The following is a 17,894-nucleotide window of genomic DNA, read 5'->3' as shown; positions in this document are numbered from 1 at the left end:
AGCTCGTACCTCCTACAAACTCAACGCTTTCGCTTATTTCTTTCTTCCCCTCTTTGCAGAAGGCCGGGAGATGTGAAAGAGGAGGATTGCAGAGAAGTTAGGAAATGAAGCTCAGTCACCATCTGAAACGATGCCTTTCCCTCCAGCTTTTCTACATTTCTTTTCATTCCAGCCTGCCCTTTTGAATTTGCAGCTATCAGGCTCAATCACAAAACAGTCTCTGGGTCATCTGCTTGATAAGTGCCAACATCAGAAAAGCAGTCAGAATTCGCAAGAAAGAAGAAAGGAAATTGTATATCGTGTATTTAGAGAAGCATTCATTTTCTTCACGACTTAACAGCTTTTGTACAGAAAATTGGGACGCTGCCACCTGAGCTCTAACTTTTGCAAAATACATTGGCAGTTTAGAAAAAGTAGCATGTGCACTATTGCCAAAAAAAGGTGAAGTGCTATCTGTATTTTACTAAGCCTATAGAAAATCCCATTAATCCTGTGGTGCACCCCTAAGCCAGGCCCAAAGAAGTGCCGCAGTGGTATAGCTCATTTGGGGAAGTGAGATTGCTGCCTTTCTTCCAGCAGTAGAAAAAGGAACTATTTGTGTTGATAATAAGTTTATCAGTGGTCTGTTGATGAACTGCCCTCATTGTAAGACTAACCTCAGAAGGAAGCAAACAAGATGACTTCAAATATGTTGCTTTTTGGAAGACAGCTTTCTAAAGCTGATGGTGAGAAATTGTACATGGTTGTCCAAAGATGATTTGTTCTCCTTCCCTTTACCCCTGAGTGTGAGGTACTGCTAAGGAATGTCATCCTACATGGGGCTGTGTGCTAAGAAGTGGTGTTAAAGTAATATTACCCAGCTCCCCTCCTTTCCTTATGATGTGGTGCAGGATCTCACCTGGTGGTGGTTTGTACCTCTTGACATCTAGTCTCTTTGGCTGTGGCCACACTGAGGGCTTTGAGGCAAAAGTGGCCTAATATTAAGTGTATGTCATCCTAGCACCTTGTAAAAGCATGAAAACTGAAAATTCGTATTTAGGAACACGTCACTTCCAACTTCTTCTTCAGCTCCAGCGCTGTACGTACCCTTCTAACTTGAAGTACAGACAGGTTCTTGCTGTGCCCTCAGCCCCATTTTTGGTTTCATATGCCTGAAAACTTATACATGTGACTAAATAGATAGACAATTGCATTCACCTCATTTCATCCCCTGGTGTTCAAAATTTGGTTTCTATTAGTGGAAAGCTAGTACAGGCCCCCAAAGATTACAACAACCTACTTAAGTTTAAGGTCTTGTTGGATAAGGAAGACAGAAATCAGATCCTACGTGCTCTAAATGAAAGCTGCAATGCAATTTCAGATCAGGCCTGTCCTTTGGGGCTACAAAATGCCAAATTTGGTTTCTGTGACGGGGACAGATTCATGCCTGTTGATGAGCTCTACCCTACATGATTTCCCTTTGTGGAGCTCTGCTCACCAGGTTGAAGAGCCCAGTTTTACCGACGTCTCTGTGCTGCTTGGCTGAACTGGTTGAAAATCACAGGCAAAGTATTTCTCTGAAAAATGTAATTCTGTCAAAGCTGATATGGAATTTGAGGATGAGTGTCAGAATCAGAGAGTTTATATATATATATATTTCAGCAGCAGGCTGCCACATTTACAGGGGGCAAGGGAACTGCAGGCAGGCCCAAGGCAAGGATAAGCTTAGAGAGTAGGTAGAGGAGCAGCCCACTAAAATGAGCTGTGGTCAGCTGGCCCCTTGGAGAAGGGGACAGTGGTCTGGGAGAAGGCTTTACCAGAGGCAGGTCTTCACAACTGGCTTGGGAACAGGCATCAAAACATCTCCAACACAGCCTGGGGGTGTGTTTCATTTCATCCTGACTTTGACTTTGTTCCAAGTTGTGTGCTTATTTTTTCTTCAGGTTTTTCCACTTAGTCTAGACATTTGGGTTTGAATTTCTCAGTAGTCTGCTGTATACGCTGTGTTCAAAGATGCCTCATATCCCTCTGTCTCTTCTGTTCCCTGCCCTTAATGACTCAGTGAAAACTGGTTCAACAAAGTGAATGTTTCATTATTGACATTTTTTACATGAAGTGCATTGAAAATAGCAACACATGCCTTCCTTTTCTAAGCAAAATATTTTGGCTATGTTGGACACACTGAAACATACAGATTCTGATTCAAATGCTTTGTTTAGACATGCACAAGAGAAAGCCTCCACCTCCTTAAATATTTCCATTCCTTGCAGGTGGGAGGTTGAATTGAACCTTCAATTTTTTTCCCTAATTTGATGTAGAAAGACTTTAAAATGATGATTTTTTTTTCTGCATTTTTTTTCTGTATCGTTTGGCCATCATTCCTTTAGCATATACCACATAAAGAGCATATACTAATTGTCATCAATTTAGGCTAACATGAAACTTCCTTCTTTTCTCCACACAGAATATGCAAGCCTACTTTGAGTAAACTCTTCAAGGAAATGTTGTTGCTCATTCTCCTCATAGTAAACATGCCTGTTGGATTTTTTTTTTTCAGTTAAGTAATTTTGCATAACATCTGAAGGTAGGGTTTGATCAACGTGGTAATTGGGTTGTCCCTGCCAGACAGATAGGTGGTAGCAACCCACAGTAGATCATTAAAATGATACATATATTAATAGCAGAGCAAAATGCACATACTTTTCAATCTGGGAACCTTTCAGATAGAGCTAAAGTAACAGAATGGTTTAAGAAACACATTTTAAAATGAGCATATTTTTTTTAATAACATTCATTATTGGCAAAGTCCTGATACCTGCCTTTAAGCCCTCTCCTTTCTGTCTGTGAGGGTGTTTAGACAAAAAGTTGTAGAAGTTCTGGATTTCTCCCAGTTTACAATGTCTGTTGCTTGGGACTGTTTTGCACATGGCACCTGAAAAAATGCTCTTGGCCTACAGTTTTTGTTCACAGACTTTCTCCATGGTGTGCCTTTTCTCTTCATTCTTCTTCTTCTTCTTGCTCTAATTGCTGCTTCTGTGTGTACCTGTATGAGACAGGACACTTTTAAACAATTTCCCAGAGATTCGGGTGTCAAAAGGTGGAATTATTTCTGCAGTTGGCAGAAATGTGTCTATTGCCTTAGCAAAGAGCTTCGCGAAGAAAGAAATCAATGTGAGGAGAAAGCCCTGGGAAAAGTTTTACCAAAGGACCAGCAGAGCTGTAGAGGGATAATCCACCTGCCACTTCCTTGCCTTCCACCAGTTTTTTTTCCACTTCTCAGTATGTTTTCCCAGATGTCAGCATCTCCTGCTTGCTCTGTTTTCCTATTGACTTCATCCAGAGACATCTAGGGAGGGTGAGGTGTTTCTCATTCAGTATTCTTAATCGCATTAGGTGAAGTACTGCCAGCAGGTCAAGGGAGGTGATCCTACCCCTATGCTCAGCATTGGAGTATTGGGCCCAGTTTTGGCCCCCCAGTGCAAGGGAGATGTAATGACCATGCTTCATGGCTGATCATCCATGTTAATAAGGACATTGAAACATTCTTCCAGTTTGTACATGAACTAGCGCTTACTGCCGATGGGTTGTCATCTTCTCTGTAGCCTGCTGGGGATACTTCAGCTGAAACGTGGTTTCCTAGAAAAATGTCACATGGATATCAAAAGCCTTAGTAAATTGATGCACATGGTATATAACCAACCTACAGGTCTGTTGCCTCATCATGGAAAGAAGTTAGGTTATTTGACTTTGTCCTTCAAACAGTTGTATTTGTTATTCCCCTCCATATTGTCTTCTAAGTACTCACATTATAATTTTGGAGAGAGTTGAAGCTTATTGAATGGATCAGTAACTCCTCGGTTCTTCCTTTCTCTCCTTTTTTTTAAAGTTTGACTTCACAAGACAAGAAGAAGTGAACTGACTAAACACAGGCTGTATCTTCCCCTCATCTTTACCTATGAGACAAACACCTCTGACAAGGTTTTGCATTTGTGGTTTCAGAGTTTGAGAAGCCTGGCACAAAATCGAGCATTTGCTTCTTTGAGTTCATTCAGGCTCTGCAGATGGAACTTTCTGATAAACATTTATTCTAAAAGAAAAAGAAAAGAGAAACAGATAGGAAAGCATATGGGTTACTGATGTGATACTTTAAAGTCACATAAAAATTAATAGAGAATTATATTACTTCTGAAGCATTCAGCACAAAAATAAACGTTTTATTTAAACAACCTATAAAACACTAAAGGTTTATAGCAGAAAAATTGAGGAGGGGGGAAAGAACTTTGCCTCCCTCATAACACTTAAAAAGGAAAAAACAGGTGGCAAAATGATTTGTTTGGAAAATGGAAAGAATTTAGCCCACCCAACAACTTGGCACTCAGCGGAGCCATCCCTTTTATCTTTTTATGTGTTCTACCAAGCACAATATTTGGGAGCTTTCCAACTACAGCAAATCAATATGTAAAACTCCTATTTTGGTCAGATCATTTCTTGCAATCCATTATGGTATACATTCAAACAAAAATTTAAACAGATCTTTTTTTTCCCAAAAACAAACAAACAAAAAACCTTTTCTGGTTGTTGAGCAGCGGAGACCCAGGGAGACAGACTTATCCCAGCGGAGGGTTCTTTTGCTAGTATACGTGAGGGGAAGAAGCAGCAAGATGTATGTGAAGTGGCAGGGTGTATAAATGCTGGTGTGAGGTCATCCAGAACAAGTAAGAGGGACTCGTGACCGGGGTCCTGATTTTTTTTAAGGTAAGATAGAGCATAATGAGTCAATATGGTTGTCATTGCAAAAAAAAAAAAAAAAAAAAATTTACTAGAGTTCACAGTCACAGTGCTGTATACTGAAGAGCCTTTTTTTGGCTGGTACAGTGAGGTACGCTTACTTCTAAGCACACAGCTTGTCCCATTTATTTCACTTCCAGCACATGCTGAAAGCACACACTCTCTGTGGGGAGCATTGCAAATTGACAGATTTGAGAAGAGAAACATTTGATGTATAGAGAAAGCATGGAAGGAAGGAAGAGAGACAGCAATGTGAAACAGGAGGATGAAGGATGTGCCTGTTTACTTTTCTAAGATGATACATTTTTCTGACAACAATAATTCCACAAATACCAACATTAAGGAAAACCGATGCTTTTAGTGATTGCGACAAGTATAAGAAGATTAAATTAATTCTTACCATAATTCCTGTGATTTAAATTCAATTAGCTCGGGGACAAATTGCTCCACAAAGTTTTTCATAGATTCTATTAACTTACTTAATGTGGAGTTGAAATTCTGTCATTGCTCTAATAGCATAACCACATTATTTTCAAGGGATCCCATCTGACGGTTTGCACAGCTATTTTTACGTTTTAACAGGGAGAGGATGTCACACAATTTACCAGAAAAGAAAATATGTTCTTGATGCTTTAACCTTGTTTAAGTTTCTTAATTTGCATTTGAAATTTAAAGAAATAGTCTTAATTCATGGAACAACCATGGTGTATGTGAGAGTGCCGAATTAAATGTGGCTAGATACAGACAAGCCTAGTTCAGATAAATTAAAAAAGCAAATAAAAGCATCATTTCTGTGTCTTTTAGATCAATAAAGATCAAATGTACGGGAGTGAATATTAAAAATACTTTTATTAAATACTCATATTAAAAAAAAAAATCCTGAAGTTGACTGTCATCTTGTTATTTACCATGGAAATCATAAGTAAATAATAACATTAATCTTTTTTCTTTTTTTCTAGGGAAAAAAATATTTTACTGTCTTACTGGATATTTGCAGTTAAAATGTTGACATTGATAGCACTACAGTGAGGTGTAATGAATGAGTATGTATTGCTACTAGGGTTTACAGGTGTGATTAGTTTATTACCAGAATTTACCAACCTGTAATATTGCTGCAAAATACATATCCAGGTGTACAAACTTCTTCCTCTTCCTAGTTGTTTTAGGAACAGCCAAATTCTAAGAAAACACAGCCAGGCGGCTTCTTCTCTGATCCAGATTTTGCACTTCCACGAGACTTGCCCTTTGAAGTGACACCAATATTTGGTGGTAAGATTTATTGTGCTTCCTGCACATTTGGGGAAGAAAAGTCAGTGACACAGGCTAATTTCTGAAAAAGTACAGTCCCCCTTATGCTTATTATTGATGTTATCAGTCTCATTTTAAGTACTTGCTATCTGTTAAGCATCTGGAAGAAAGTATAACAGTGAAACAGATGGTCCATTGGCTAACACAGCAACCTGGTGAAGGACATTGACTTCCACTGGTACAAGGAGGTCAGGTAAGATATGTAAGACTTTTCCTACAGTAATGGAAATCCCTCATCACTGGATGGAATAGGAAGCATTGCCTTATAGGTGAGGTCTGCCCAGCATGTGCATGGAGGTCATAAGATGGTGGGGAAGGTGTTTTGGGCCTCCCTGTTGGCTGGGAGCATTGTATAGCTGGTATCCTGAGGAGGGTGGAAGACAGGTCTGTTTGCCTGTAGCATGCATCTCATCTGCCCATCTGTGAAATACCTCAGAAGTTAATTTTTCCTTTGTCAGGAAGGGTGGAACAAGGCACTTGGGGATTAGCAAACACTTTTTGACCAGATGAATAGCAAAAGGGTAAATTAAAGACAAAGCTTGGAGATCCTTTTTGCTTTATGCATTTCTACAGTCTTACAGTGTAGGAATAGGCATATGAGTTGCAACCAACCTCTTTTCCTTCATGAGTTTTGAGAAATTTAGAGGTGTTTTTTCATTCGTTTGTTTGTTTGTTTGTTTGTTTTTCCTTTTGTGACCAGTGGGTAAAGCTATAAGAGAAGGAAATTTTTGTAGTTTCAATGGAAAAGTACCAGCCTGATGAACATAAAAGCTACTGACCAGTTCCTGGTCAACCAGATTTATTAGGTATCAGATTCTAAGATGAAAGCAACTGAATCCCATGGAAACAAGCAGAGAAGAAATAAGAGACGGGCAGGCTTTAACTGACAATATTTGCAGGTGTCAGGAAGACAGAAAAAATAAGGAATTGAAGGTAAATCACAAAAAGGGCAAAACACTGAAATAATTTGAATTGGCTGGTGAGACGAACATAAGCAAACATAGTTCTAAACAGCCAAATGCAGAGCAGTGCACTTAAAAACAAAGTCTGTAGGAAACACTTATCTTTATGGGGATGCCTTAATTTTCAGGTGTCTTCAGGATCATGGTGATTAACCAGGTGTGTAAAAGTTATAGCCAGAATCAAAATGGCAAATTGAATTTCTGAATAGGATTGGATTTATAAGCAGAAGAATCTCTGGTGCTAGTAAGTGAGTTATATTGCCTCTGTGCTTGGTACTCGGGTAAACATTGTTGTGCATCTGATGCTGTTGTCCACAGTTCAAGACAGATGACTATTATTTTGGAAGGGTGCAAGGAAGCACCTGCAAAGCACCTGAAAGGTCAGAAAACATTTTTTATAGTTAAAGACTCAAGAAGTTTGTTTTGATTAACAAAAGAAGTTGAGAAGTGACTTAATTAAAACACACTGTAAGTCTCAAAATAGGAAAGAGGTGAAGGTGTTTCTTCACTCTACGTACAAGCTATCAGAAGCTCTACCTACTATAAGTTTAAAATTAGGTTGAGAAAAAGGACAGATTTTTAAGCATGGATAAATTACTCATTGGAACAACATGTCAAGGTTTGAGATATTCACCAAATTCTTCAATAGTTTAACATTTTTAACAAAAGACTGCGTGTTCTTTTCAAAGATGTTTTATTCAAACTCACCCTGCTTCATGTGTATCTTATAACTTGCTCTACACAGGACTAAATAATCAACCACTGTTCTATGCGTGTAAAATCATATATACCATATATAATGTGTAATCAATCTCTACTGACTAGATAATCACCAGGGAACCTTATGAGTTCATGGAAATATTGTATGTCCTCTGTGGACAAGAAAAAAATATCAATTTTATTAGACCAAATAGGGCCATACAAATATCCTCATCCTGCCCCAAAAGCAATATTTATTTGTCACTGGAGGAGGTTTGGGTCACTATAAAAAATAGCATTAAGAACCCTACAGCTGAGGCACATCATCTGCATCTTCCATCTTGTGCTCCCGATGACATCCTAGATAGTAATGATTGAAACTGTCTATTTATTAGATATGACAGCTTCCACTGATGAGGGTGTTTGTAATTCTAAGAGAAGAGCAGATGCTAAGATGAAATGTCTTCAATTTTCTAACCACAGAGTTGTTGCTTTGGTAGACTACTGAGACAGTGGCTCTGTAATCATTTAATACCAGCTCTATGTGGTTGTACATCATGCAGCAGTACAAATTTGATCAAAATCAGGCAAGAGCATATGATTCTGTTTCTGTTGGTTTAGCCAGAGCACACAGAACAGTATTTATGTTCAATTTTATGCTGGCTTTATGGATTTTATGGCTTCAGGAAGACAGCAGGAAGTTAGAGATGCCTAGACAGAGAATACTTGCTCTATATTAAATCTGCTAGGACAAAATCTTCTCTTCAAAACATTGTTAACCAATTTGTATCACTGGAATGACTCTGTACCAGTGTATTGCATTCTTATGATTACAATACTTCTAAGATCTGACACTAAATGTCCTAAAAAACAGATTTACTGTCTTGTCAAAACACAGCTTGAGAGCCAAGCTGAACTTAGAGTTGAAACAGTGACACCAGAGTAATCTCATTGCGCCTGCTCTCCAACAACAAACAGTACTGCAAAGCCCCGTGATACCTTTAAAATTGCCAATGATTCCTGAAAAGAAAAAAAAAAAAAGTCTCCAGTCAAAACAGGAACACTTTCAGGAAAATAGATGCAGGAAAGGATGGATTACTTTGAAACTCCTGTTTTGTCTCTTTAGATGTAGACCATTATTTGGAAGAGTTTAAATTCCCTCATGTCTGACCTACATTGAGTTCTGGGCTTGGGGAGGGTGCTGTGTGAGCTGGGCATGCCAATTAATTTTAAACATGGTAATAGTTGTAGTAAATGAATGATCTGCAAGAGTGAGTAGCTTCTTTGTCAACTGGATGAATAATTTTGGAAACCATAAAGGTGAGTTGGTCGGAGATTGGGTCACAATGGTTATATTAATTTTCAAAGCTGAAAGGAGGCATAGTGACAAAGATGAACTTTGAAATTAGCTTGGGAGCAAATATTCCATACAAAACAACAATATAGGCATTAGGACTTTCACTATAGGAAAGAGCCATGGTGGGCTGACTTTTAAGGATGAATGCCTTGTACAGCATGGAATTAAAATATCAAAATTTTCCATGGAGGTAGCATGAGAATCAATGACTTCAAGAAGTCCGGACAGACAGCAAACTCGGTCTTTGTGGTGAAAATCTGGAATGACACTACTGATCTTCATGGTGGTAGATGAACTTGCCTGTGTGAAAGCAAGATCAGGATCTACCTCATTACTCTATGTTTTGAAAACGTAGAATGAATTTTTAATACACACACTATAGGGCATGGAGCAGCCAATCCTCCCATACAAGGAAGGGTCACCGGATCTGCTGAATTTCACATGGCTTTGCATATGTGAATCCACAAAGGCTCAAGCCTTTATGAAGAGGCATTAACCACCACGTAGCTAGATCTGTTGCATGCTAATTCCTCAAAGCAGAAAAAAATCACAATATCACAGGGTAGTTTTTGGAGCATCATTTTGAAAACCCATGAAAGCACCACTCAAAAGTATGCAATAAGTCTGATGGTCTTTTTCTTCTTTTACTATGAGGTCACATTCTTGTGTAGTTTTAGAGTTGAGAATTTCTCATACAGCCATACAGTACATAAGACGTATGCGGCCCATTTTTTTGCTTATTTTCATCGCATGTTGAGAAAATACATAGCTAAAAATACTTCAGGATGTTTTCCATGGAATATCATCCATGGCTCCCTCAAGATATTCTTCTTTAACATTCTTTAAGCCACGTGGTATTCAGTATTTCCAATGACAGACTGTCCCTCCAGAAATAAGCTGCGTTAGTTCCTATTATGAGCTGTGCATTGCACACGGTGGAATAATTGCTTTCAAAGAATGTTGAGGCTACAAAAGCAAGCAGTCATAAAGGTAAGAAATACCAAAATTAAGGTAGTCTGTGCAAATTCAATATGGTTGTGCAAATGCCCAGCCTGAGCCAGTCTCATTACATGACAGCCTAGTTTTTCCCTCCTCATTCATTCCAATGACAACATACCTGGTGTTTACCAGATGAAAGCTACTTGATAATTTCTTTTTATTCTTCATGTGTAGTAAGCCTTCTTCATGGCTTGACATGTTACCTTTTACCTTGCGTCCACATGAACTAAAAGTACAGCAGTCAAGCAGTCAGTCAGCCTGAAGGTTGCTTAGCTAACCAGCCATGCTGACTCCAATCCTCTGACCTCTGCATACCTTCCTTCTCTGGTGTGGCAAAGCCATGTACAGAACTTCATGGGACAAGTCACACATATGGATTAACATATCAGTTTTAGGAAATTTCCCTGTTGTGTTTCCAAATGCCTCCTTTCAAACAAGGCCCGAGTATCCCTAATAACGGAAAGCATTATGCAAGCCTGGCCTAGAAATTGCTACCAGCTCTGTTTCTAACTCAAAACTGCCAAAGGAAGGAAAATGTCAACCATACCTCAGCAGTGTCTGTTCAAGAGCCATACACCACTGAACTATTGGGTGGAGCAATTTTCTCTAGGGAAGTATGAAATCATGCTTCGCTATGCACAGAAGCTCTTCAGTGAGAATCCCTCCTTCCATTGTCCTTGGTTTCACAAGACAGAATCCTACAGCGTTGTTCCCAGGAAGAAGCAGACTTTCACCCAACTGCCAGGTCTGCATTTTTTCCAAGAGGAAGCACCTATCTGTACCAGGCTGTAGAGAAAAACCCCACCACCCAAACCATTTGAACATGGAAGAAACCTCTTTCTGTTTGGTAAATAATCGGAAAAAATGGATCTCTGAAAGGGTGCAAAGCATTGCTGCAGCTACTAATGACGCAATGATTGATGACGCCAAGTATTTGAGATACAGTCAATCCCTTTCATCACCTCATTTGTAGGTATACAGATAAATGTTGTAAATCATGTGGCTTGACCTCTTCCTAAAAGTCATACAAATAGCCTATTTTGCATTGGGTTACAACAACAGATTCAGGGATAAATATAATGTTGACACACAGAACTTTGCAGAACTGCCCTAACCTCTTAAAACTGGGAAAACAAACAAAAAAAACAACAACAACAACAACAAAACTCAATCTTACTAGGCTAATGGGAACAAACAAAGCATCATACATCAGAGCAGCCCTCAGGCTCTCTGCTCGGGTTGCAGAAATCTTTCTGACGAGCCTGTTTGGCCTCTGGAAGGGTGCCGGAGCCCTTACTCACACCTTCCAGGAAGGAGTGAAGAAGACAAGCCCTAACAGGCTTCTCCAAATCCAGTGCCTCAGAGAGAGGGGTGGCTTCTCAGGGCAGGGAAGGAGAACTGCCACCTTTGCCTTGAGCCAATGTTTTCTACATTATGTTACCAACAGAGTCTTAGTAATCCTCAGTTTCAGGGATAAGATCGGCTCCCTCCTAGATCACAGGCTAAAAACATGCACAGCCTGCCTAGTGCTGATATCAATTTTACACGTTGAATCGTTGAAGCTGAGGAAGCTGCAGCTGCCAAAAAATGGGAACATTTTTAAATTAAGGCACCACGTGGACCCAGCAAAATTCTTGTTTAGGAAATGAAATGAGGACAAACAGCAAGAGAGGTACTTCATTACTGATTTTAACAAATAACTTTCCCTTAAAAGTGCATCAAGCTCCTTTTTTGTTTGTTTGTTTGTTTGTTTCTCTCTCTCTTTCTCTCTCTCTCTAATTCAGCTGCTATGCTGAGTGTAGAAGGGAGAAGTCCAAGACCTCAATCCTGCTTTCAAAGCTGGTTCACACCATAGGTGTTCATGGAGAGATCAGCTCCAGCACAGCAAGAACTATGGTGACCCACCAGTTCCTGCTTCACAATGGGAAAGAAGACTTTGGCAACTCTTCACCTTCTGTGCTTGAGTAGAGTGGCATCTCCTTCCACACTTCTTTTTGCTTACATGTAGCCAGTGGTTTTGAATTCCCAGGAGCAAACTCTACGTCCAAGCTGTTGAGAGTTGTCACAGGGAATGTAACTACAAAGTTATTCAGCTATATTCATCCATTATGGGGAGGGAAGAGGAAGTAATAAGGAGATGTATGGTGGTGGAACTGAGCAGCAGAAAGATGACATTTCAAAGGAGTGAAAATGCAAATAGGAATCTAATGAAGGCTAGTAATAGGGCTGAAGAGAGGAGGAGTGTATATACTCAACAGTCATCGAGCTGTCTATTCACATTAGAGTTGCAGTTGTTTTCTATATGCCTGTGCACAGCCTTCCCATCGGCAGAAGTGAAAAGAGTATATAGGTTTCTTCTTCACATATACCCTTCTAATTTACTCAGGCACACTGATTACATATTCCTTTCCACCTCAGATAAGCAAGGGGATACAAGAAGACAGAGATAAATGAGAATGTAAGACACACTCTTTCACACTCTTACAATCATCAGGCTAAATGTATAATTTCTGCAGCTCCATGGAAGGCAGTGAAGCTGAAATTAGTTCTTCATGCATGGATTATGGTATTGCATAGTAATTTTTAGGAATCTGTAAAGTGCAGTATGAATGGTTTATGCTCAGTCCTAAGGGTGAGGTGTTTTATTTGTTTACTTCAGCTAGGTCACAGTTATATTAAAAGCTCAAGGAAATATTTTTTTGAAAGTCTCAGTATAAATGAGAGAATTATTTTGAAAGGAAGGGTCAAAAAGAGTTGCAGAGTCCTAAGAGTCAAAAAGTCAGTTGAAGAAAGCAGAAAAAAAAGTCTAGAAAAACACAGTAGAGGTGAGTAAACCTAGAAACTGCAGAAAATAAAAAAATGTATCCATTTTTATTTGTTAAAGCCAGGGGGAAATTAGAGAGACATGAAAGGCAGCAGAAGCACCATGACAGACAAATTTCTGATGGACAATGGGCAATCCAAACTTGGTATTTTGTGTTCTTTCTTTGCCTATGTTTAGCATTCATCCATTTGCTTTTGCTGTACATCACATCCACATCCACACAAACTCAGATGGACTGAATTCTTAGATTTTCTTCCTGAAGGAATAGAAAGTTCATTGAGGTGGAGGAGAGTTGGAAGTCAGTAACCTTTAATATAGAACAGACTCCAAGACCAGGTTGTTTCATAAAAAGGAAACAAAGCAAAGAAATCTGAAAAATCAGATTAGCAGGATAGAAACATAAACATCAAATGCAATAATAACTGATTTAAATTAAACGCAAGTACCTAACCAGGCTAAACCTTTCAGTCACAATCTGTTGTATTAGTGCTCAGATACGCAGACTAGAGAATTCTGTTGTTTCTGGTTCTTAAGGAATAAATGTCACTTTGTGTCTGCTGACTGCATCATGTCAATAAATCCATCTGCTGCCTTTCACGCATGTAGAATGCATTTACATCCCCTCCAAGCCATGTTCATTGGCTGGCTTGATATAATTAAATGGGCTGCATGGCATTTTCAGATCCTGTTGAATCCAAACTATCAATTTAAGTACGTATATTTCAGTCTCTCCCAGCTACAAGAGGAAAGGGGAGCACAAATAGCAATAGTCCTAAAGTGTGTTCCTTGCTGTTATATGTTGTCAGATATGATGGTAAGGTATTTGACAAATAATAAATGAAGATAGCAGCTAATTTCAACAAGTCCAGCCAATTCTAATTGAGTTTAGGAAAACCCTTTATCAGTGTTCTTGGTAGTGCCTCTGTGGACTGAAGGGAGTACAGAGAATAAGTTATATCTCTTCCCATTAAATGAATATAACACCTTTATTAAATGGCAATATGTTAGCTTGTCAAAACTCATCATCCTCATGCTGCGCAATAAAACATTCCTTAATGTAATGCAGCACTATGTTGTTACCTAGCTCACCTAGAAGGAAAATTCCACATAAACTGTTTGGTGCCATCTGTTGCTTTGCCTCAGCAAGTTTTTCCTTTAGGAAATAACCCCTCTGAGATATTTAGTTGACATCATCTTTGGAAAAAGTCTGAATAAACCTCTTGCACTGAACCAATCTTAACATACTGATTTTTTTTTCCTGCAAGTCAACCAGCTATACATAGAGATTGTCTCATCTTATTAAAGACTAAAACTAAACAGAATTAGCAGTCTTCTATTTTGCTCCCACAAATAGTATGGTTTCTTTTCATTAGTTCGTGTGCACAAGTCTTTTTTCTGAGTAACTCTATTTCTAAAGTATCTACACAACTGCATTTCTGACTTGCTAATCCATTACTTACATCAGGTTGTTTGGCATAGAAGTAGAATGAAAAATTAAGAAGAGATAGGAAGAGAGAATGTTTCAGAGAGAAAATGAGCTTTTCTCAATTAGGCAAATAAGAGCAATCTAGATAAATTTGTGCTACATGACTGAAGTTTAGCCTCGCTGTTCACATTTTTTTTGCTAGATTTGACATATGCCTCACAAGAAACTGTGGTTGTTGAGAAAGAGAAAAAGCAAAGAGACTGCAACCTACTATTCACCTGGATGTTATAAAAATATCTTTCATGTGTCAAATGGTACAGTGTAGGTGGTATAATTTGGCATTATCTTGCATTGCTACTCATCTATCACCACACTTTTTAAAACTATCCTTGTCATTGGTATGGTGTCTATACACAGTGATTGCGCTTTTTACCTTGCTGCAAAAACAGATTTCAAAATACTAGTAGCTCAGAAGAAGACTGACTATTTACTAACATTTAGATACCTTTATATAAATACACTTATAAAATATGAATTCAAAGATTTAATTATCTAATAGTTTATAGAAAGAGAGGTTGCTATTTTACAGCTTGTTTTATTAACCAAAAGAATAAGCTTGCAAATTTCTGCAACAAGGATTTAAAGCAAAAACATAACTAATAGGGACCTGAATTCTGAGGTTTAAGTTAGATCATTAGCAGAACTGACTATTTTACAATCTACTTGGGAAAATACTAGGCAAAATGCTTTTACAGCACTTCACCTTTACATGACCAATGTAGCAATGTGGGCTCTGGTTACTTGGGCAACTGATCAACTTCACCTTGGCTGTAAATGCAACGTGGGAAAGAGATTACAGAAAGGAAACATGAAGGAAAGAGTTAATTTGAATAGAAAAAGAATAATGCCTAGAATCATGAGCAGGGAAGTAGTTTTAGGACTCTGAGCTGTTCCTAAGTACAAGACAAAGGAAAGTTGATTGTTGGCCAACCACTGATTCTGACATAGTGACATTATAAAGAAGAGGGGCTGAGGGAATTTCAGATCACTTTACCCACTGTGTCTTATCAAAAGTGCCAGATTCTAGTCATATAGAGTATGAAGAATGAAGGAAATATTTTGTACAAGTACAAAATAAAATATGCAAACACTATTCACTTCTTGCAATGGGGAAATCCTGAACTTTAGAAGTCTGCATTTCTTATCTGGGGCACACCTCACTATTATGAAAATACATAGTATTTATACATAGTATTTATTCTAAAACTACTTGATAGCACTGGGCTAAGACCCGGGATTTTTCCGTCTTATAATTGTGACTATATGATTCAAAGAGACTGGATACACATATATATTTGAATATTATCAAAATTATACAGACTAGGGATGCGATTCTCCCTTTTTTCATTTCTCATTCTCTTTTCTCTACAATCCACAAAGTTTGGATTTTTTTTCCTTTTCTTTTTTCTTTTTTTTGGGTGTGGGGTAGGGGATACTGTTTTCAGCAAGCCTTTGGGAACCTGCTTTTCAGCTAGCACCTTAGAAAGAAGTGGTATTAGATGCAGTTTTCAAACAGAAAAATCATACAGAAAGTGTGGATACTCTATAAGGCATCTTATCTGGCACCTCTTGGCAATCGGGCTAAGAATTTATAGCAATCAAAAATTAAGACACTGATCAGTGGTTTAAAAATCCACTAACTGAAAGATGCCTTATTATCATTAAAAGGTTTCTTTATTGGGTCCTGAAGGGATTTGCTCTTTTTCTGCAGTACATTATCATCAGTAATTCCAAAGCAAACATGCATACCAAATGACAACCATTTCCGTATGACATGAGGTTTGCAGGAGTGGCAAATAGTACAAAACACAGGTGACTGAGCCCTCTTGATCATTTGATAAGCTACCTATCAAAGTTTTAGGGCAGCCACCTATGAAACAATACTTTGAAGAAGAAAGCAAAGCATCTGAGGTCATGGAAGCTAGAGAGCTGAACATATGCTCTCAGCCTGATCCTCTTAGTAAGGGTGATCACTATTTTTACCATATAATAAGAATCTAAATAGGAAATTATACTTTTTTTTTTTTTTTTTGTATACTGCAATGCCTATTTTTTAATCTTTTGTTAAATCTAGGCTCCTGCCATATGCTCTTAGTGTTTTTCTGGGAGCTGGAAGGATTGAAAGGCCCTTTTCTGATATTTGTGTTTTGCCTATAAGTTAATGCAAAAGGAACTCCTGTCCTGAGTGAGAAGGAAAACTGTTCATGTCTGTGACAAAAGGGTGGGGCTTGTTGCTCAAAATACTGATTAAGTTTTTGTCTCCATTGAAAATACTGGTATCAGCTCTCAAAAGCTTGCAATATCTCAGTGAGATATACCCCTTCTGTGAAGACCAGTTAGGGAGTTTTTTCTTGGTTTTCTTTGTTTTCTTTGTTTATTTTACAACTAAATAGTGTAGACAAAACTCACTCCTTTGAGAAGCCCAAAGCATGGATTTTACTTCTGCTGATCGCAGCTATGAAGGTGAGGAAACCTCAGTGCATGGGCAGAAACCATTTTCATCTGTGAGCTCATCAGCAGGATTGTCTCTCCTTTTTAACTTTGCTTAATACTGTGACTGAAATAAGGACAACAGAGTCTATTTTTGTTTTTACATGGAATTTATTATGTCATTGTAGCTCAGTAATTGAGTTTATGTGGAATAAAACAATACAGAATTTCAACCATACTTTAAAGTCTGTCTTGCAAATCAGTGTCATGTTGCTACTGGTTTAAGATCAGTGCTGTCAAATATAAAGAAAACACAGGAAATATATCCTTCTTTTTCAGGAAATACTTGTATCATTGAGTCGGTAAAACTGTTTCAGTTTCAGAGAATCAGATTTAAATGCTACTTACAGACATGCATAACATCTTAGAGCAGCAATAAATATTATGGGTATATTAAGTGATTGCTTAAATTCAGAAGCTAGCAGATGAACTGTGTTAGTTTTCCTCTTCCTGTACATAAGATAATATAACAGCTTGAGGAAGCATTTGCTTTTAAAATAAAATTCTGAGAAGATTTTCTGGAAATCTACTTTCTTGACAATATACCAAGTTTGAGTCTTGTGCTCTATTGCTCAGAATATTTGTATTCTCTTTATATATTAGATATATTTATTAAATGTTAGTCGAAGTGAGGAAAACGGAGATAACTGTGTTTCTTTTTAATGCAGATAAAGAACACTTTTTAATTTTCACAAACAGAATTGCTGCTATACAATTTTGAATCCTGAAACATTATTTTAAATATATATCTAAGTCAAAACATATGTTGTATCACTAAACTGATGAAACTACTGATCATAACCTTACAGCTCAACTTTTACTCTCTTCTCTTGTCCTATAACTGGGGACAGGTTACAAGATACAGGCTGGATTCCTCATTACAGCTTGCTGTAATGTAAACATTCAGCCTTGCTGAAAGGAAGAGGATAATGGGAATGTCACACTTTTAGCTTCTGCCATTAAACCCACGTGTTGTTTAACTCTAACAGTTCTGCTTTGTCC

This window comes from Cygnus atratus, chromosome 1, assembly GCF_013377495.2.
Source record: "Cygnus atratus isolate AKBS03 ecotype Queensland, Australia chromosome 1, CAtr_DNAZoo_HiC_assembly, whole genome shotgun sequence".
In the NCBI taxonomy this organism is placed as follows: domain Eukaryota; kingdom Metazoa; phylum Chordata; class Aves; order Anseriformes; family Anatidae; genus Cygnus; species Cygnus atratus.
This window is presented reverse-complemented; position numbering follows the sequence as displayed.